This window comes from Pelophylax lessonae (genome assembly GCF_965119305.1).
Source record: "Pelophylax lessonae genome assembly, chromosome: 1".
Taxonomy (NCBI): Eukaryota; Metazoa; Chordata; class Amphibia; order Anura; family Ranidae; genus Pelophylax; species Pelophylax lessonae.
Genome location: NC_138768.1, coordinates 416,113,658 through 416,132,527, shown reverse-complemented (window position 1 = coordinate 416,132,527; position 18,870 = coordinate 416,113,658). Strand labels below are relative to the sequence as shown.

Genomic DNA, 18,870 nt, shown 5'->3' with positions numbered 1-18,870 from the left:
CCCACACCCCCCCCCCCCCCACACTCATATAACATAGCTGGGTGCCTAAGCTTTGGTCATGTAGGAGGGATGCATTCACATGCCACCGTAGAATGTACAATTTGGCACCCCAGTAGCCAAATGGCGGTTTGCTTTTTCAGGAAACCGTTCTGAGCCACACGCCAACACCTCATTTTTCTCGGGGCTGTTTCCGCCGGTTTGTCAGAGAAACCATCCAACGGTGCGGCTGGCTCCGTAGATAGAGTATACTCTTTGATCGCCTCTTCGGCCTTGGAGGAAAAGAGCGACGTCATGATGTCACTTCCTGTCCAGGCCAGAAGTCATTTTTTTTTTCTTTTTGATGTTTTGCTTGAAAAGAAGGTAGAGATTTTTAATTCCCGTAGTTTGTTGCCATTTCAAGAGTGTGCGCAATTTCAAATCATGACATTTCAGTATCTTTTTACTCGGCATAACATCTTTCACATTATAAAAGAAAACTGGGGTAAATATTGTGGGTTTTTTTTTTTTTTAATTAAAGTGTATTTTTTTCCATAAGAAATTACATTTACAAAAACACTGCACAAATACTGTGTGACATTAAAAATGCCAAAGATACCCTAAGGAATAAAATGGCTCTCTGCTAAAAAAAAAATGTACAATATTTGGGGGTTCTAAGTAAGTTATTCTATTGCTTTTCCCTTTAAAGTGTACACAAGCAAAGCCTATTTAGAGCACAGAAATATTCTGCCTATATATGTTCCAGACAGAATACAAAATGTTGGGTATCTTGTATATGCTTAGTGTGTAACCTTTCTTTTGCAAAAAAAGGCACTATAGGAGCTTGGCCTACAGCATGACCCTGAGTTTGGTTAACTTTTTAAAGAACGAGACACTTAAATTCATCCTAATTGATGTAGTCCAATATTTGTATAGGTACGCCAGCTTATGTCAGCATCCATACTAAAATACCTCAAGCAGACAGTGTTTTGTTAGACAGTGTTCAGTTATCGCAAAATGTTAGTCTAACAAGTGGAAAAACTTGTGTTTTACCTTTTCAATTTTTTAAACTTCCTGAATCCTGTAATAATGCAAAAGAGCCTGGGACAGAGTTGAACGATTTGATAGAGTATTAGGTGCATTGTGTGTAGAAACAATAGTGCGCATTTACAAGACACTTGTAGTTCGAGAAATAAAAGGCTGCCACTGCTGACCTTCTGAAAAAGCTCCGTGCCTGGATGCCCCATGCAGTAAGTGAAATCAGAATACCTAATATACATGCTTGTTCTGGGTCAGTGGCTCAGAGTACTGGAGCCTTAGGATCATGATATCATGACATCAAGGCAGCGGCAGGTAGCATTTTCATACAGGAAAGACCAGCAACTGCAACATATTTTCTTACTGTAGGTCTATGTTATTAAACTGATGCATTTAAATGCAAGCAAACTTTTTACTAATTGGCAGGATGGGAATATTTTTAAAAAAGTAGATATTACTGCTATAAGTCAGGAGTCCCTGATTCCCGGGTTGCGGACTGCTACCAGTCCCTGGCCTCTTTGCAGCCGGGCCTTGAAGGCTGCTGTTTTAGTGTTGTGGTGGGCGGCCGAACAGAGAGATGACATCTCTATCTGTCCGCCCTGCATCGACCGCAAACAGGCCTCACAGTAGCGGCTGGTGGCAGGCGATGGTGGCAAGTGACATCAGGGCTTCCTCTGATTCTGCATTATGGGGAGTTGAACTATTTTATTTCATATTACAATGCAAGTAATACACTAGTCATTGCCCCTACAAATCGGCTGTGGAGACCGCCTTCACACCCAACACCAACCCCCCCCCCCCCCCACGGTCCTTGGCAAAGCTTTCTTCCATGAAACTAGTCCCCAGTGCCAAAAAGTTTGGGGGTCACTGCTAAAAGTTACTGTACTTAGCACAGTCATATCTGCCTTCCCTAGCAGCCAATAATATATTCTGCACAGCTTTTACAAATCTCTGAATTTTAAGGACTAAAAATCCATTTGAATAGGATAAACTTCTAGTAAAATATCCAAGCAAACATACATAAAAGTAGTAAAATATGTCCAATACAGTCTGTAATGAGGTAAATTAAAACTGCACAAAAAAAAAAAAAAAAAAAAAAAACATTTCCATACACTCATTAACCACTTAAGCCCCGGAAAATTTTACCCCCTTCCTGACCAGGGGGTATTTTGCGATTCGGCACTGCGTGAATTTAACAGACAATTGCGCGGTCGTGCGACGCTGTACCTAAACAAATTTGATGTCCTTTTTTTCCCCACAAACAGAGCTTTCTTTTGGTGGTATTTGATCACCTGTGCGATTTTTTGATCATGCGCTATAAACAAAAAAATAGCGTCAATTTTGCAAAAATAATATTTTTCACATTTTTTTATATGAAATTCCCCCCCAAAAAAATGTAAAAATCAAAATTTTTTAACATTTTCGGCCAATTTGTTTTATGCTACATATGTTTGGTAAAAAAAAAAAAAAAAAAAATCACAAAAAGCGTATTTTGATTGGTTTGCACAAAAGTTATCGCGTTTACTAACAAAGGGAAAGATTTTTGTCATTTTTGTTGTTTTTTTTTTTTAACGCGTAATGGCGGCGATCTGCGATTTTTGCGGTACTGCGACATTGCAGCGGACAGATCGGACCCTTTACTGACATTTTTGACACTTTTGGGGTTACCAGTGACATTTCTACAGTAATCAGTGCTATACATATGCACTGTTACTGTAAAAATACACTGGTAGTGAAGGGGTTAACTTTATTTGAGAGGGAGGGGCTGTGTGTGTCCCTAGGGGCGTGATTCTAACTGTGATTGGCTGTCTGTTGAGCTGTAGAAACAGTGATCAACGGTCCTACATAGTAGAACCGTGTGATCACAGTTTCTACACAGGGGAGAATGACAGGCGGCTTGTTTACATTAGCCGCCTGACTTTCTCCCTCTGCAGCGGCGATCGCAGAGTGACCGGCGGACATCGGGTCCACCGCTCACAAGCGCGGGGGGGGGGGGGGGGGGGGTCCGTGACCACGTGGGAGCGCGCCTCCGGCGGCGCGTGCTCGCTCCCTAGACCCTCACAGGCTAGCGACGTAGATCTACGTCACTTTGCCTGTGAGGGGCTGACTGCTGACGTAAATCGTCGTTAGGCAGTCGGCAAGTGGTTAATGGAGCAGTCCTGACATCTCTACTAGCAGTAGCAGCAGCCTTTTAAGGTTTTTGGTTACCAGGCACATCAGGACTTATCTCACTTTCTTTTAATCCTAGCAGCGAATAGACTATTAACACCAAATATTTAAAATTGGTGCTCCACAAGGTTCAAGTCTGCTAATACACTGTAGACATTAGGAGCTAGTCAGCCCAATAAAAGCAAACAGCAGGCACATTCATTAGATATACTAGTAAAATGGCAAGGAAATCAGTACAAATAAATGAGCTGGCTTTAAACTAGTACTGCTCAGTATGCCAGCAGGACTCATCTAAACTAGCCATACATTATACAACTTTCTGTACAATCTCCTTTAGATTTACCTTTAACTATGTAGTGCTTTACATGCTGGAACCATGTGAACGGAGTTTGTTTCTAGGATAAATATCAAGAGCCCCCTCTTTGGAACATATGTGCCTTGACTACCATGCTGTCTTTATGGTGACTAACTCACATTGGGTCTGGATAGTTCCTCATTGGAAAGTTGGTCCTTTTATTTTAAGATTATGCATACAAGACCATTGGCTGTTTACTGAATGTTCCTGAATTTTCCACCCAAGAGGCAGTGGCTTCACCTTGGCTTACTTATTTGCACCTCAATGGGCAACATACACATGCCATGAATTCCAATCTACCCTACTGGCTGATATTACTCCAATAAAGATTAGGAGTGGGTTCCAGGGTACGGATTCTGTCACATGAGCTCCTGAAAAAGAAATCCCGAAACGCATCAAATCCGCATGTGAACTGTAATCAGAATCATTGCATGTTGTGAACCCCTATGTGGAGAGTAATATTTAATGTTGCATAATAGATTTTTAATGGTACATAATAAAGTTGTTTTTATAGTACTCAGTTTCTCTTCTATATGTCCACACAAAATCCATGACTACATATTCTGTTGATAGTTGTATATGCAGTGCAAGGGCCTGCCTGATTGGATACAAATTGAAAGTGTTGTTTAGGTTTGACCTCATATTATATGGCTTTTGGTAATTGTACAATGTATGGCCAGCCTTACAGCCTGAGACAAAGGCTTGCAATTTATTTAAACATAGTCTATTATTGTGGTTTTAACCACTTTACCACCGGAGGATTTTGCTGTCTTCCGTCCAGGCCACTTTTTGCGATTCGGCGCTGTGCGACTTCAACTGACAATTGCGCGGTCGTGCGACGCCGTACCCAAACGAAATTTACGTCCTTTTTTTCCCACAAACAGAGCTTTCTTTTGGTGGTATTTGATCACCTGTGCGATTTTTACTTTTTGCGCTATAAACAAAAAAAGAGCGATTATTTTGAAAAAATAATATTTTTAACATTTTTTTTATATGAAATTCCCCCCAAAAAAGATGTAAAAACCAATTTTTTTAAAAATTTTTGGCCAATTTGTTTTATGCTACATATGTTTGGTAAAAAAAATCGCAATAAGCGTATTTTGATTGGTTTGCGCAAAAGTTATTGCGTTTACTAACAAAGGGAAAGATTTCTGTCATTTTTGGTGTTTTTTTTTTAACGCGTAATGGCGGCGATCTGCGATTTTTTTTGCGGGACTGCGACATTGCGGCGGACAGATCGGACCCTTGACTGACATTTTTGACACTTTTGGGGGTACCAGTGACATTACTGCAGTAATCAGTGCTATATATATGCACTGTTACTGTAAAAATGACACTGGCAGGGAAGGGGTTAATTTTATTGGAGAGGGAGGGGTTAATGTATGCCTGGTGCTTACTGACGTGTAGGGGGGGAGGTGACTGTGTGAGTCATGGACAGATCGGATGTCCAGCTATGCTGAACAGTCCGATCTGTCACTCCCTGTCACTATGGAGATCCGCCCGCTGTGTTTACACACAGCGGGCGGATCTCCAGACTCGATCCCCGACGATCGGGTAAGAGCAGCGGCGATCGCCGCTGCTCCTCCCCTGGCCCGACTCCCGCTGTGAATGAAAACAGCGGGAGCAAACCTCCGGCGGCGCGCAAGCGCCGCCCAGAAGGGGGGAGTGTCCAACGACGTTAATACTACGTCGCTGGACGATAACGAACCACTCTGCCGCAGTAGTATTACTGTGAGCGGTTCTAAAGTGGTTAAGCAAGCACAGACTAGCTATACACAGGTACCAAACTGTCAAATATTTATAATATAAGAAGGAATGATCAATAATGGTCAGCAGATATCATTAGCCATTCTTCTTACCTTAGAGAGCCTTCCAGGTGACCTACAGAACACATGACCGGGCTCTACACTTGTTATTTCCTAGTCTAACATTTCATTTTTTGGCACTCTGCCAACGTCAGACTCCCTAAGCCAATGGGAGTGCAAATATGTAAATATTTTTTTTAATCAGTGGTATGACCGTGGTACAGTAGGGAAATTATTATTTGATCTCCTGCCCATTTTGTAAGTTTGCCCACTTATAAAGAACCAAAGGGTCTATAATTTTTATCATAGGTGTATTTTAAATTGACAAAGCTCAGAATAGTATAGATTGTTCAGCACAGGTACCAGCGTCCCAATAAACATGTGAAGAAAGAAATTGAAGGAAAAGGGGGGGGGGGGGCTAGGGGGACTTTAAGGGTACCGTCATAGACAAATATTACATTTATTAACACAAAAAAGGGTCATTGATAAAATTAGATTGTCCATGTGTATGGACAATAAGGACATACAGATTATAATTATTATTTCAGGTTCTTATATAGCGTTGTCAATTTACGCAGCGCTTTACATATACATTGCACATTCACATCAGTCCCTGCCCTCAAGGAGCTTACAATCCAAGGTCCCTAACTCACATTCATACATACATAGTAGGGCCAATTTTTTTTATACAGGATCCAATTAACCTACCAGCATGTCTTTTGGAGTGTAGGAGGAAACTGGAGTACCCGGAGGAAACCCATGCAGGCACAGCGAGAACATGCAAACTCCAGGCAGGCAGTGTCGTGGTTGGGATTCGAACCAGCGACCCTCTTGCTGCTAGGTGAAAGTGCTAACCACTACACCACTGTGCCGCCCAGATACACAGTACTAATTGATACACCAGCAATAATTGATATAGTATATGCATCAACTACAGAAGATGGGGCAGATAATTGGTAGTGCCCTTAAATGACTACCAAGACCAGCCAGACATATGGAGTAGTTGGAATGCTCGATTGCCCAACATGTTTCACGGGTTAGCGCTTCTTCAGGGGCAAGAACAAAGGCATACAGTTGGTATTAAAAACATGAACTAGATATAAAGAAAGAAAAAACATAAGTGTCACATATACTGTAGGTACATATACAAAGGGTCATAGCCATAGCCGGCCTCCCTCGGACGAGGTGGGTTTGTTTAGGTGATGGAATATATGTGTGGGGGGAATCAGACATGCCCAAAAGCTAATCCAATGGATATGACCCTTTGTATATGTACCTATATGTGACACTTATGTTTTCTTTCTTTATATCTAGTTTATGTTTGTAATACCAACTATATGCCTTCGTTCTTGCACCTGAAGAAGCGCTAACCCACGAAACATGTCGGGCAATCGAGCATTCCAACTACTCCATATGTCTGGCTGGTCTTGGTAGTCAGTTAAGGGCCCTACCAATTATCTGCCCCATCTTCTGTAGTTACAGCACACACTATATCAAAATATTGCTGGTGTATTCATCAATACTTTGTATCTGTATGTCCTTATTGTCCATACACATGGACAATCTAATTTTATCAAGGAAGCTTTTTTTGTGTTAATAAATTTTGACATTTTACTCAATTGTTGCCTATCTGTACTATTTGTCTAAGATGGTACCCTTAAAGTCCCCCTAGCCACCCCCTTTTCCTTCAATTTCTTTCTTCATAGGTGTATTTTAAACGATAGCAACAGAATATCAACCAAAAATCCAGAAAAAACCCATGATACAAATGTTATAAATTGAGTTACAGTTCAATAAGTAAAATAGTATATGATCCCCAAGCAAAATATGACTTAGTACTTGGTGGAGAAACCCTTGTTGGCAAGCAGAAAGGTAATGGGTTACTTGTAGTTGGTTACCAGGTTTGCACACCTCTCAGGAGGGATTTTGGTCCACTATTCTTTACAGATCTTCTGTAAATCCTTAAGGTTTCAGCTCCCTCCATAAACTTTCTATAGGATTAAAGAGGAAGTAAAAACGAAAACTTATAATTTGTTCCTATAGGTAAGCCTATAATAAGGCTTACCTATAGGTACTATAAACATCTCCTTTGAGTACCGTTTAGGAGATATCTACATCACATTCAGCCGATGACATCATTGGCGCATACGCTCTGAAGGAATGGCCACCCACGCCGTTCCTACAGATACCTGTGCCGTGAATGATGGCTCCACCGCGTATATGCGTGGGAGTGACGCCATCGCGGCTGCGGCCTGTCACACAGCTGGAGACCACGAGCCGAAAGTAAGACCAGGTAAAGATGGACACTGCCTCCAGCAGTTGCATCACATTGCTGGAGGGCTTAGTTTTCACATAATGTGCTAGTATGTGATGCATACTAGCACACTATGCATTTACTATGCAGGTCTGAAAGAAAAAAAAAATGAAAAAAAAAAAAAAAAAAAAAAGTAAAAAAAGTTGATTCATGAGATGATGACTATCACTATATTAGAGTAATTTTGGCTACATTAGGCAACAGTATAAGGCTTTTGGCCACAGCAGATGCCCTCCCACCGACAATTATCCAAGAGAAAGATTAGACAGGCTTGCAAATCCTTTTCCTATTCTTTCCCATAAAGTAAGCCAGAACCACTTTGTCAGAGATAACTCACAGCCGTTTGTGTGGTCAGATCCAACCTGAACAATCAACCACATCTGCAAGCCTATAGCCGTTTCATTCTCTGAACATTTTTAGTATGCGTGCTGTTGAAAATGTAGCATTCCACTCGTTTCTGTGGACTCTAAAGCCTTGTAAAAATTGTTTAGTACGTGCCTTATTACAAGAACACGTGCAAACAACCTTTTTATGCCATAACCCATCTAAACATGACTGAAGCACAACAAAATCACACACTAGTGCATTACCAAGTATCACAACTGTCATATGCAAAAGCTTAATCAGTTTACTTTCAAGACATTGCAGGGAAAATTTAAAAAAAGTTAATAAAAAACATTTAGTGAAATGCATTTTTATACTTGTAGCAACCTTAAGAAAACACACTAACATTTCTAAGCAAAAGCATCAGATGTGAGCATTTACAAAAAGACAGGCGAGAGTTAACTGCAGAAAAACAATACTGACAACAATATAATAAAGATACATGACCATATTATGATTCTCCTACACAATAAAAGTTTAGAAACAAGGATAGAGGTGGTTTTATACTCACAGGAGAGGGCTAGACAGCCTTACCTCTACATTCATAAGGACAGAGAAGCCAGGGAGGTCAAGAGGCAGTGTGGTTGGGCAAAGTCAGCCTCTGTACTCTCTATCAGGCTATTGACTGATAAGTCACACCGAAGTGAACTCCACCCTCCTACCACTCGCACGCCTCCCCATACAGAGCATAGAACGGAGAAACAGGACTGGCTCTTTAACACAGAGGGAGGGGGCGAGTCCGCAGCTTATCCAATGCACACTGATCCTCTGCCTTTCCCAGGACTCCCACCAACAGAGGTATTTCTATGAATTCATTGTACTGATCAGCAGCCTTTATTAAATCATATGCAAATACACCCAATATAAAATATTTAAAAAAGTACTGTTAAAGTGATACTAAAGTCTCGTTTTTTTTTTTTCATTTAAAAACAACAAAGTTATACTTACCTGCTCTGTGCAGTAGGTTTGCACAGAGCAGCCCAGATCCTCCGCTCCTCAGGTCCCTCGCTGTGAGCTCCTGGCCCCATAGAAAGCATTAGGATAAAAAATCTTCTGCCTTTAGAACCACTTAAATTCAAGTATTGCCAAAACAATTTGTGGATAGATGGATGAGGCAACTTAAAAGTAAATGTGCCTTTAAAAATAGGTTGGATAATTTGTTTTACCATTTGCCGACCGCATAACGTACATTTACTGCGGCAGGTTGGCTCTATTGCGCGAAATCACGTACCTGTATGTCATTTTGTGCGATAGCCTCTAGGTGGCTCGTGCACTGATTGGAGAAAAGGGGGAGCCAACCAGCCGGCCACTCGTGATCGTTCCCGAGAGAGGCAGAACAGCAGTATGCATATGTAAACAAGGGAAGATGATGGAGATCTGGTGTTTCTGCTTCCCCCAGTCAGAGCAACCCCCCCACAGGTAGCAAGCACCCCCTAGGGACACATTTAACCCTTTGATCACCCCTGATGTTAACTCCTTCCCTGCTAGTGTCATTAGTACAGTAACAGTGCAATTTTTAGCACTGATCACTGTACTGGTGTCACTGGTCCCCAAAAAAAGGGTCAGGGGTTCGATTTGTCTGTCGCAGTGTCACTATAAGTTGCTGATCATTACTAGTAAAAAATAAATAAAGAAATATTCTATAAAAATATCCCATCGTTTCAGCACTGCGCCGCCATTTTCACTTACCTCCATCTCAGTGTTGCTTCGCACGCACACAGCTTCACATGTGCCATAGTGGAAGGCAGCCCAGGTGCACCCCCTCCTCGAGTCCCGCCCAAACAAACTTCAAGCCACCCTGAGCCCGCCCCTCTGGGATGTTGAGTCCAAGTGGAGCCACCTGTGAGAGCACCTTGAAATCATCAGCTGCTGGGGGAGTAGGTAGGAGGGATCTTTGTCCCCAGGAAGCAATTACTGGGTTTTTTCTGTCTCTCCAATTGTCTGGCAGCATGGCTGATCTTCTCCCTGAGTGTACCCATGTGAGTGACAAAGTCTGTGCCGGGCACACGCGGCAATGACTGACAGTCTGATCTGCACTGATTTTCAGGATGCAGCCCGGTACAGCTGTCAAATATCTATGACTGTCCCAGCCAATCCATGATTGTTGGCAACTATGGAAAAAGGTCCCTGCAACACATTCTTTAGAGCGCAAAGCAACCCTGCTCACACATTTTTAGAGTGACTGTGGGAATGCATGCAATTTACGTACCCACACAAGCAGAGGAATCTCCCAAATATTTTTAAATGGATGCTTCTGTAGAGCTGAAAGCACCAAATTGAGATCCCAAGGCAGCAACAAAGCCCGCACTGGAGGGACAAAATGTCGGACACCCTGAAGAAAGGTATGCACCAAGGAGTGTGTGGCCAAAGGTCGCTGGAATTAGACCGCCAAAGTCGACACCTGGCCCTTGATGGTACTCAAGACCAACTTCTGTTCAACCCCCCGTTGAAGGAAGATTAAGATTCGAGCCACCGAGAAGGAGCAAGGACGCACCCCAAAAGACTGACACCACGCAATGTACGTCTTTCACGTACAATGGTAGATCTTCCTCGAAGTAGATTTCCTAGCTTTTAACAACATAGGATTTACCGACTCTATCCTTTGACGACTTGGCTGATGAATGCCAGGTGCTAAAGCCAGTGACTGTAAAGCAGGATGGAAGATTGGTCTTTGGGACAGCAGATCCTCCCTGAGAGGAAGCTTCCAAGGAACGTCGGCGACCAGCCGCACCAGATCGTCGTACCAAGTCTGGCGAGGCCAGACTGGGGCCACTAAAGCCCCGTACACACGTACCGATGGTCGGCTTACAAATGTTCCTCTTTTCTCCCCGGGATGTCGGTGTCTGCTGAAAAGTGCAAAGACAGCACAAGGACAGCACAAGAATTTTGTCCGCCGACTGCAGAAGTGATGTCATGTAATGGTTAACTTTCCCTGTGTTTTCTATTTTCTGAGCATGCCCAGTCTTGCAAATCTGCGGTCTGTCGGCCGAATTGTGTACTGACAGGCGAACAATCGTCCGTTCTGGTGTCGGCATACAAATATTTTCATGTTTGCAAGAAAGACTTTTGTCCGCGGATTGTGCGCAGACATCTGTCGGAGGCACCATACTAACACGCGTACAATCGGCAGATCCTTCCTCCACCGACGTTTGTATGCCGACGATCGGTACGTGTGTACGGGCCTTTAGATGACCGGAATTCCTTCTGCCTCGATCCTGCGTAGGAGTCTGGGCAGAAGCTTGAGAGGAGGGAAGGCGTATATCAGATAATACTGACCCCACCGGGCCATCAGTGCGTCTGTGGCATCTGCCAGTGGATCCTTTCACTGAGCCACAAATCTCTAAACCTTTCTGTTGAGCCGAGACAACAGATCCACCTCGGGAGTGTCCTACTGGAGGCGCACCTTCTGACTGAGGTAGTCAGCCTGCCAAATTTTCCACCCTGGGAATTTGTTCGGCAGAGAGGGGGAGGAACTAACTATTCTGCCCACCTTAGAATGCCGGCTACCTCCAGAGCTGCCAGGGCACTTCTTGTGCCCCCTTGGTAATTAACATAAGCCACGGCCGTGGAATTGTCCAATTGAATGCACACTGGGCATCCCTGAAGACGATCTGTCCAATGTTGCATACACAGTCTGATCGCTCAGAGTTCCAGGACATTGATCGGCAGTCTGGAGCAGCGTCCAGATCCCCTGACATCCATGGTGACCACAGTACAATACAAGGGGAGGAAGCATTTTCTGAGCCGAAGCTCCAGAGAGCGAAGCCACCATATCAGGAACTCCTTTGTTCCCCGACTCAGCCGAAACGGATTGTCCAGAGACTGCAGAGTCTTGTCCCACTTGGTCAGAATCTCCCTTTGCAGAGACCTCGTATGGAGCTATGCAAACGGAACCGCCTCGAAGGTAGACACCTTCAGGCCCAGCACCCACATGCAAGTCCGGAGGGATGACCATCTGTTGGACAGCAGGAGATGAATTGCAGCCTGCAATTTGTGGAGTTTGTCCAGTGGAAGGAGGAGTATGGCTACAGCGGAGTCCAGAGTCAGGGCCAAATAGTCCAGCTTTGTGGTCGGAACCAGGGCAGACTTCTGAAAATTCAGAATCCAGCCGAACTCCCGCAGAGTTCGTATTGTGATTGCTAGGTTCTCCACCAGAGCAGAAGGAGATTCTGCTCGCAGAAGGACATCATCCAAGTAGCTCAGCAGTTCGATCCCCCGTTGGCATAGAAAGGCTAGCACCGGAGCAAACACTTTTGTGAAGACCCGAGAAGCGGAGGCTCGGAGCGAACTTCGACCTTGTAGCCAGACCGAATGACTTTGTGGACCCACTTGTCTTGTACCAGGGAAGTCCACGGGTCCAGAAACCAGCAAAGACTCCCCGCCCCCACCACCCCTGATATGGGTGAGAGCGCACCTTCATGCAGAAGGAGTCTTGTCCACTGGTCTGGAGAAGCCTGCTCTCGCCTTGCCAGACCAGGTTTATTTGGATCTGCCATAGGAGGTCCTGAAAGGCTTTGAGCCCTTGTCAGGTGCCCCTGATGGATGAAAGAACTTCTTATGAGCCAAGAAGGAAGGCCCACGTCTATGACGAGATTCCTTGCACTTCGTAGCCTGCGGAAGAAAAATACTCTTCCCACCTGAGAGACCTTTAAATGATGTCATCCAGGGTAGCACCAAACAGGCGATCTCCTTGAAAGGGAAGATCAGTCAAGGCCTTTTTAGAAGTCTGATCCGCAGACCAGCATTTAAGCCAAACGACATGCGGAAGGACCACAGCCAAAACAAAGAGGTGAGCCATCAAAAGGAGGCGCATCCAAAGAGGCATCACAGATAAACTGCAGCCCCTGGACCAGCTGGTCCGCCAGCTCAGCAAACGCAGGGGGGAGGGGGCGGGGGAGTTGTTCTCCCTCCAGGTCACGGCGTAGGAGTTTAGTCCACTCGGTCAGAGTTTGCGACACCAGGTCAATGGTAAATACCGGCCTCATCGCTGAGCCAGGTAAGGTGTACATAGTGCGGGCCACAGCCTCCGCCTTTCGATCAGCTGGGTCCTTAAAGGCCGGGGACGCTTCAACTGGAATTATGGTTGCCTTGTTTAATCGGGAAACTAGAAGGTCCACCACTGATGGGACTGTCCACTTCTTAAGAAGGAACTCCTCATGAGGGTAACGACTAGTAAAGCGCTTAGGTACCCCATGGGGATGCTTTGTAGTCTCCACTCTTTTGCGACAATTCTGTCAATATAAAAAAGGGAAAGGCAACACCTTTTCCACTCTGAATGGCTTGTGAGTGCCAAAGGGTACCTGCGCTTTCGTTGTAGTTTCATCTGAGTCCTCCATCTTTAGGGTCTCATGCACAGATACAATCAGTGCATCCACCAGCACCTTTTCATGCGTGGTCGCAGGCGTGGAGGAATTATCCTCACTATCAGAGGATTCCAGGCGCGTGGTTGCTGGCCCAGAAGGGTGACCCATGTCCGTGGCTGAATCAGATTCAGGATCTGATGAGACAGATGAGGCAGGGGAAGGCGGGGGGCAGTTTTTGCTAGCCTGTCGCCCGCAAACTGCCACCACCAGGGACACAAGGGACTCCAGGACCGCCGTCAGTGCATGGATGGTTGGTTGGGACCCAGAGGGCCCCGCAGCCTCAGAGAGGAGGTCAGGTGGGAAAATGTGCTCCAAAAGACTCCATGAATCACCAGAGGAACCCCACAAAAAGTGTAACACACTGCCAAGGGACGGCCCCTACCGCGCTGTCCGCACTACCCGGTCGCCAAGCACAATGCACAGAGCGATCCTCGGAGAGGGAGAGAACCCCACCAGACTCACCACCTGCTGCGACAGGCACCTGCAACCACCAGGAGAAGCCACACTACACGTACGGCAATTAGGAAGCAAAGCGATCCAGAAGTCAACACCAGGGGAGGGGCTCCCACCGCTGAAATCACCGCCCACAGGGCTTCACTGTCATGGCCACCGCTATTTGCAAAGAAAACCACAAGAAAATGGTCGCCGGACTGCACAAACATGGCTGCCATGTATAGGAATACACAGGCTACAATAAAATGGCAGCACCACAAGGTATACAGGGACCCAGAAATGGCAGCTAGGTCTCAAGGACAGATCCAGGCGGGACGAGGGCCCTAGTAGGAGTCCCCACTATGTACAAACCCCTCCCCGCACAGTCAATCGTTCGGTCGCCGGTGGCACCCCCCCCCCCCGGCCCCTATCACCAGATAGCGCCCTGCCCCCATCCCAGGCCAGGACCAGACCACCCAAACAGCCCCCATGTATGTGGAGGGGGAGCAGGCTGAGGGGGGGTGCCTGCGGGAAGGAGGAGAAATTCAGGGGTCTGACTGTCCCAAGGAAGGGCCCATGTCCACTCCAAAACCCTCCAGGGGCAGGGGGGGGGGGGGAGACAGCTACTCACCAGACCAGAAACCAGGTGGGAGGCCAGGTTGTGGGAGGCCAGGTCGTATGCGACCTTGTGAGATGTTTAACTTGCAGGGCCAGCCACCGTCCAGTGGGGCTATGTTGCAGGCCAACCTAGCGCAGAGCTGAGGTCTGCACACACTCGCTGGCCAGGCTGGGGTGACCACTGGATCAAGATTATCCAGCCTGTCACCCAGCCCAGAAGTTGATAGTAGATCTCACAGCAAAAATCCAGGAAGAAAAAATTGTCTATCTAAAAAAAAAAAAAGTGTCCTACTCCTGTAGGGGGCAGTATAATCCAATGACAGGAGCTGTATCCGTCAATGAACGAAATAGAAACTTGCTTTTTTTTTAAAAAAAATTCTTGCATACAATTGGATATCCTTTGCATGGTGAATATTTAATTTTCAAAGTGAACATGCTCTTTTCCTAGAATAGGTCAACTCCAATGTTCTTTAGTAATGCTGATGTGCCCTACTGATTCACTTTAAACAGAATCTGAAGAATTTTAGATGTGATTTTCTCATTGAGTTTAACACATTATTATATAGTTGTGAATATGTCCAAAAAAGGGCCCAGATAAGCAGATAAACTTTAAATAGGCATAGCTCAAAGCACTCGATGTGCGAAAACTGATCTCATGTTACACACAACCTGATATACAGTACTGAGCAAGAGGTGAAACCTTACGCTCAACAAAGTTACTAACCCTGAAGGTGATTAAACACCTTTATCCAAACATGAATACGTGCATTCTATAATGGAGGGAGTCAGGGAGAGACTGGGGGTTATTTACTAAAGTTGGAGAATGAAAAAATCTGGTGCAGCTCTGCATAGAAACCAATCAGCTTCCAAGTTTTAATAACAAAGGTTAATTGAACTGATGTTAGAAGCTGATTGACTACTATGCACAGCTGCACCAGATTCTGAGTGCACTAGTTTTAGTAAATCTCCCCATTGTATACAAAATTCTATAGTACGTTAAGAGGAATTACTTCTAAAGGAGGGTACAAGCGGATCGAGATTTGGCTGGTTCAGAAGGGACTGGCGAATTTCAATCTGAGTGTGCCCCCCCTACTGTTTGAGAGAAGTCAATGAGTAGACTAACTTTTGTCAAACAGCCATGATGGAAAACTTTCATCAATCAGCGGCTGCAGCCAATGGCCTGCAGCTGCTGATCAGTGCATTCTCAAAAGCAGAGAGTGCAGCCATCAGAATACAGTGTTGCAGTGAGGAGAATTTTTTCATCCAAATGAGGAGGATTTGTTCATCCACTTTTTTTTTTTTGTTCAGCCCAAAAAACGAACCAACCATATATACCCAGCTTTAACCACTTGTGGACCAGCCGCTTTGTATATACTGCGGCAAAGTGTCACTATTGCGCAAAACAACGTAACTGTACGTTGTTTCGTTCAATAGCCACTAGATAGAGCAATCACACCGTGATTGGCTAGAGGGGATGTCAATCAATGGGTCCGGCGGACCCCATGTCCATCGGCCACCCATGATCATCCCTGGGAGAGGCAGAACAGCGATCTGCCTATGTAATCAAGGCAGATCGCCGTTCTGCAAGGGGACAAGATGGAGCTCTTTTGTTCCTGTCAAGCAGGAACCAGGATCTCTGTCTTTCCCCAATCAGAACAACCCCCCCCCCCCCCACAGTTAGTAACCACTCCCTAGGGACACACTTAACTCTGATCACCCCTTATGTTAACCCCTTCCCTGCCATTGTCATTAGTACAGTAATATTGCATTTTTTTTAGCACTGATCACAATATTAGTGTCACTGGTCCCCAAAGAGTTTTAAATGTGTCAGTTAGATGTTCGATTTGTCAGCCGCAAGGTCGCTGTCCTGCAAAAAAATTGCTGATCGCCGAAATTACTAGTAAAAAAAAAAAATAATGAATAATTCCATAGAAATATACCATAGTTTGTAGATGCTATAACTTTTGCACAAACCAATCAATATACACATATTGGGATTTTTTTTTACCAAAAATATGTAGCAGAATACAGATTGGCCTAAACTGATGAAAAAAATGTATTTTTAAATATTTTTTTATTGGCTGTGTTTTTATAGCAGAAAAAATATGTTTTTTATTATTGTCACTCTTTTTTTTTATTTTTAGCGCAAAAAATAAAACCGCAGTAGTGATCAGATACTACCAAAAGAAAGCTCTATTTGTAGTAAAAATGTTTATTTGGGTACAGTGTTGCATGTCTGCGCAATTGTAAGTTAAAGTAACGCAGTACCGTACCTCACCGCAAAAAATGGCCTGGTCATTAAGGGGGTAAAACCTTTCGGTCCAGAAGTGGTTAAGAATTCTTTCCATATCGTCATTCAATGAAAAAAAAACTTTTACTTGGAACAAAGTACAAGACACAGAATCTTTAGTGTTAACAGCCTAAGTTTAGTTAAAAATAAAAAATTAAAATATTAGCACAAGGGACAGTGCTTACTTTCTTACTTACTGTATTAGTGTGGGCCTTCTTTTTCTTATCAAGGAAGCCACTCAAGACACTTCTTGCATGGGAGTTCCACTGACCAGCATTTGGGCCAAAAGATCATCCGCATGTGGACAGAAAGGAAGTTCCTAAAAGTCTTGACAGTATCTGTCAAGCCTTTCACCCAGTAATATAAGGCCCCTTTCACACAGGCTGTCTGATCAGGTCCACCTGTTAGTTTTTCTGGCAGACCTGATGGGCGCTGCATTGTCCCCTATGGAGCAGCGGATGACACCCGACGCCATCCGATCCTGTCCTCCAAAAACCGAGGGTGGTCCTATTTTCTGTCGGGCAGATCGGATGGAAATGGACAGGTGGTCCTTTTCCATCCAGTTGCCCCAAAGAGGAGCGCAAGACTGTGTCCGTGTCCACTCTGTATAGGGGAGCGGACATGGACCTGTCATCTTCCTGCTCAGCAGGAATCAACGGAGAGATCCCCCTGAGAAAGCCGATTCCGCAAAGCAAGGGGGGTTGCCCCGCAATATTTTTTTTTTTTCCTTCCACAGCATCATCATTTGCTATGGTGCATAATAACAAACAATGATCATGTGGTTTCTGACATCCTAGCAACCAATGATGTAATCAGTTGCTAAGATGCAGGCAGAGGATCTTATTTGAAAGAACACATGCAGCCACCAGTGTCCTAACAACCAATGACACTGTGAGACAGCTTGCATCCTACCAACCAGAGGATTATGGCCCACACAGTCAGACGTTGTGCTTCAGCTGCAGTAGCACCCAGAGGTTCACAAGGGCAACCAAGCCAAATATGGCCATTCAGCTTGACATTTTAGTGAACTGCAAACAGCACAAACCTCATCCCTGGTGGTTACAACACGAAGATGACTTGTGTTTATTTGTCCTCTACTGCCAGCCTGAAACCCTCCATTAAGATGGAAATGTTTTCTTTATTACGATGATTAATTCTAATTAGTCAAAAAAAAATTACTTAACAATAGCATAATCTTCAACTGTCTCATAATGTTTGCAAACAAAGATATTAAGGATTTCAGGGCAAACAGTCTTAATTATGTTGACAATTGTTAAACACATGCTCTAAACAGTAACTATCTTTCAGGATAAAGTCCAAAGGTGAAGAGATATTGTAGCCCTTTTATGTTTGATCTCTGTAGTGCAAATTATGCTTAGCAATGAGAAACAGAAAAAAGCAAGAGACCCATGCACAATTATCATACGTTACAGCACCTTATTCTTGATCACTGTTCTGACTACTGTGTTATAGTAGCATCATAACCCCAGCAATTTCCTGCTAAAAGTACCCTAGCTCATCAGCAATTATTATTTAAGTAACCTATTGGTTATGGCCATATTTTGGTGGAAGAAGTTGCCACATCCGAGGTTATACTGAAATCATACATTATCCCAAAAAAAAAAAAAAAAAAAAAAAAAAGTATGGGTTTTTGGTTTTTGTATGATTTCTACATTACATCATCACTAGAGATTAGCTAGCAGAGCATGGTTAAAGTAGTATTAAACCCTTAGTGTTTTTTAGCTAGCTCCAAAAAAATAAAAATTTTGTAGGATCTTACAGTAAAATCTTTTTCTATGATGTCCATTGACAGATGCCTCATCTTCATGAGCTGTGTGGGTAAAGTTTTTACATATAAACGCCCACAGGCGTCTGTTAATGGACACCAGAGAAAAAGATTTTACGGTAAGATTTTACGGTAAGATCTTACAAAAATCGTATTTTCTCTATCGTCCATTGACAGACGCAGCTTCATCTTCATGAGCTGTGTGGGACGTCCCAAAGCAGTATTAGGGGTGGGAAAAATGCAGCCAGAAAGGAACGTAAACTCTAAAGGCTAAACCTAGCCAACTGGTTAACATGAAGATCAACCAAAACAACATGAGCTCACCCAGGTAAAAAGACCC

At 44.2% G+C, this 18,870-nt stretch overlaps 1 protein-coding gene across 3 annotated transcripts in view; it reads right to left on the bottom strand.

Moving 5' to 3' along the window:
• Positions 1-18,870, bottom strand: part of ACO1 (aconitase 1) — a 105,398-nt gene that overhangs the window by 72,784 nt on the left and 13,744 nt on the right. The window contains exon 1 of one of the 3 annotated variants that reach the window (XM_082244149.1): positions 8,553-8,679. The exons of the other annotated variants lie outside the window; for them this stretch is intronic. The gene's annotated coding sequence lies outside the window, so the exon portion shown is untranslated. Of the gene's footprint in view, positions 1-8,552; positions 8,680-18,870 lie in introns of those variants that run through there. 3 annotated transcript variants of the gene reach the window in all.